Raw genomic sequence first — 4,200 nt, 5'->3', positions numbered from 1 at the left:
AAGGGAATAAAACTCGGTGGGGAAAGCCTATGGGGCCTTCAGTAGCTGATGGGGCACAACTCAAATTGAAGAGAAACTGCTGTAAACATCCATTGAAAATCAAAACATGGAATGTATGAAGTATGAATCTGGGAAAATTGGAAGTTGTCAAAATGAAATGGAACACATAAACATCGATATATTAGGCATTAGTGAGCTGAAATGGACTGGTATTGGCCATTTTGGATCTGACAACCACATGGTTTACTATGCCAGAATCAAACACTGCAGAGGAATGGTGTTGCATTCATTGTCAAAAATAATATATCCAGATTAGTCATGAGTTACAACACTGTCTGTGATAGGATAATATCCATGCGCCTACAGGAAAGACCAGTTAATAACAGTATTATTCAAGTTTCAATTCCAACCACTAAAGCCAGTGAGGATGAAATACAAGAATTCTACCAATTTCTTCAATCTGAGATAGATCAAACATGCAATCTAGATGTATTGATCATTACTGGTGACTGGAATGCAAAGGTTAGGAGTAAAGAGGAAGAATCAGTAGTTGGAAAATATGGCTTTGGTGATATAAATGATGCTGGAGAATGCATGGTAGAATTTTGCAAAATCAATGATTTGTTCATTTCAGAAAGCTTCTTTAGACAGCATAAGAGATGACTATAAACATGGACCTCGACAGATGGAAAACATAGAAATCAAATTGACTACATCTGCGGAAAGAGATGGAAAAACCTCTATATCATCAGTGAATAAAAGGCCAGGGGCAGACATTGGAACAGACCATCAATGACTCAATATGCAAATTCAAATTGAAGCTGAAGAAAATGAAAACAAGTCCACAAGAGCCACAATATGACCTTGAATGTATCCCACCTGAATTTAGATATTATCTGAAGAACAGATTTGATACATTAAACACTAAAGACAGAAGAAGAGAAGAGATGTGGGATGACATCAAGAACATATACATGAAGAAAGCAAAAATTCATTGAGAAGATAAGGAAGAAGGAATAGGTAAAAATGGATGTCAGAAGAGACACTAAAACTTGCTCTCCAGTATAGAGATGCTAAAGCAAATGGAAGAAATGAAGAGGTCCAAGAGCTGAACAGAAAATTTCAAAGATCAGCTCGAGAAGATAAAGCAAAGTATTACAATAAAATGTGCAAAGATCTGGAATCAGAAAACCAAAAAGGAAGAACACACTCAGCATTTCTCAAGCTGGGGAACTGAAGAGAAAATTCATGCTGTGACTTGCATTAGTGAAAGAGTCTCTGGACAAATTATTGAATGATGCAGACAGCATCAAGAGAAGATAGAAGGAATACACAGAGTCACTGTACCAAAAGGAAATAGTTAATGTTCAACCCTTTCAAGAGGTAGGATACGATCAAGAGGCACTCATTCATCTCTGCCAAGAAATTTCGAAGACATCTATTTGGTCAACTGATTGGAAGAGATCTGTATTTGTGCCCATTCCAAAGAGAAGTGACAAAAGGGAATGAGGAAATTATTGGACAATCTCTTTGATATCTCATGTGAGTAAATTTTTGCTGATGGTAATAGAGAGAGAGCTACAATCATACATTGACATAGAACTTCCAGAGGTTCAAACTGGATTCAAAAGAGGCCATTGAACTATGGATATCATTGCTGATGTCTGATAGATCTTGGCGGAAAGCAGAGAATATCAGAAAGCTTTCGATTGTATGGATCATGACAAGCTATGGACAACATTGCGATGTATGGGTATTCCGGAACACTTAATTGTGCTCAAGAGTCAGTTGTTCTAACAGAACATGGGAACACTGAATGATTTAAAATTAAGAAAGGTGTGTGACAAGGTTGTGTTCTTCCACCATACTTATTCAACCTGTATGCTGAGCAAATAATCCAAGAAGCTGGGTTCTATGAAGAAAATTGTACCATCAATATTGGAGGCACAAGACTTTTTTAAAGTGTTGAAGAGCAAATGTCAGCTTGAGGACTAAGGTGTGCTTCACCCAAGCCATGGTATTTTCAATAACCTCATATGCATGTGAAAGCTGGACAGTGAATAAAGAAGACTGTAGAAGAATTGATGCCTTTGAGTTATGATGTTGGAGGAGAATATTGAAAGTGCAATGGGATGCCAAAAGAACCAATATATCCATTTTGGATGCTGTGCAGCCAGAGTGTTCCTTAGAGGCCAAGGTGACCAAACTTACTCACTCATACTTTGGACATATTGTCAGGAGGGAACAGTTGCTGGATAGAGAGATCATGTTTGGTAAGGTGGAGGGTTAGAGGAAAAGAGAAAGACCCCCAACAAGATGGATTGGCCAAGTGGTAGCACTGCTGGACTCAAGTGTGACAATAATACTGAGCTTAGCCCAGGATCGGGCAGTGTTTCATTCTGCTGTACATAATGTTGCTATGGGTCAGTACCGTTGCTATGGGTCAGTACCGACTGGATTGCACCTAACAACAACAATAATGTCCTGCAGGTTTATACATATCATGAGGTGGTTCACATATTTGTTACTATTCTTGAAAGTCCCAAAATATTTCATTATGTGTATGTACCATAGTTTACTTATCCATTCTTCCATTGATGGGTTCTTAGATAGTCTATATCTTCTTATTATTGTGAGTAGTGTGCAGATAATTTTTAATTTTCTTAAGCAAAACATATAAATTATTTCACATGCAAGTAAAATTTTAATAATGCAACATTTATATTTATATTTCACCAGTCCCTTCAGAGAAGTTTTGTACTTCTTCCTTCTATATCAATGATTCTTGATCATATACTACCTCTTGAAATGGTTTAACCATTTCTTTTTGGCACACTGATTCTGTGCATACCATTCATCTCATATTGATGCTTTTAATATTATAATTATTTTGCCCATTCAATTCCTCATTATTGCAGGCAAACTTGGCTCTAAACTTTCAGAATCCACAAAGAACCAAACCACCATTAGGCTGGCAGAAACTCTCATAACCAGCCACCCTACATCCAGTTGCTCTGTGGTCCTAACAAACACTGAAACCAGCTACATCAAGGGCCTTAAACAATTGGATTGAAATCCCTGAATACAGAAAGCACCTAGCCAGGAAATCCACTGTCATATCCTTTGAGACAGTTGGTGAATGCCTAAGAACATATCAACATGCAATTATGAATTAAATATAAGTACAATAAACGTAGTGGTTACGAATTGGGCTGTGAATCTCAAGGTCAGCAGTTCAAAATTACCAGCTGTTCCACAGGAGAAAGATGAGGCATTCTGCTCCCATAAAGATTTACAGCTTTGGAAACCCTGTACAGGGTCGCTATGAGTCAGAATCAACTCCACGGCACACAGCCACCAGCCACCAGCCAAGATTTCAATGTTCCTGAGACAACAGACAATATTAGCTCATTTGAATAAAAAAGAGAGGATGGCTTCAACAAATAACCAAATATTGTCAGAAAATGTTTCCATGGAAGAAAAGGCCATGGAATTAACAGAAAAAAGAAGTAAAAAGAATGGCATTTAGATATTTTCAAAAGATTGGCAGAAAGGTTGAGGAAAGAAAGAAGAACACAGAAAAACACTTAGAAGAATTCAGTAAAACACTAGAATAACAGACAAAATAAATGAAAATTTTGAAATAATAAAAAAACCTGGAATAAGAAATCGGTATCTCTCTTGAAGTATTATGCTGTCTGTGATAGGATAATATCCACACATTTCCTGGGAAGACCAGTTATTACCAATATTATTCAAATTTATGCACCAAACATGAGAGTAAGTGAAGATGAAATTGGAAAGCTCTACCAACATCTTCATTCTAAAATTGATCAAACATACAATAAAGATGTGTTGATAATTACTGACTACTGGAATGAAAATGTTGGCAACTAAGAAAAGGATCATGTTGGAAAATATGGCTTTGGTGATAGAAATTATGATGGAGATCACATGATGGAATTTTGTAAGACTATTGAATGACTTCCTCATAGCCAAGGGTTTTTTTGTTTGTTTGTTTGTTTTTTAATAACATAAAGTTGGCTATAGTTCTGAAGTATGATGAGACATGGGGACTCCTTAGCCCATGGACAAGGACATACCACAGAGGGCTAGAGTTGAGTGTGAAGCATCCAGCTGATATGAAGTGAGGGAGACACACAACAATGCCCAAACTTGTAGATAGTACCCATTTGACCT

This window comes from Chrysochloris asiatica, unplaced genomic scaffold (assembly GCF_000296735.1).
Source record: "Chrysochloris asiatica unplaced genomic scaffold, ChrAsi1.0 scaffold00467, whole genome shotgun sequence".
Classification (NCBI taxonomy): domain Eukaryota; kingdom Metazoa; phylum Chordata; class Mammalia; order Afrosoricida; family Chrysochloridae; genus Chrysochloris; species Chrysochloris asiatica.
The sequence above is the reverse complement of the archived record's forward strand: the minus strand, read 5'-3'. Positions refer to the sequence as shown.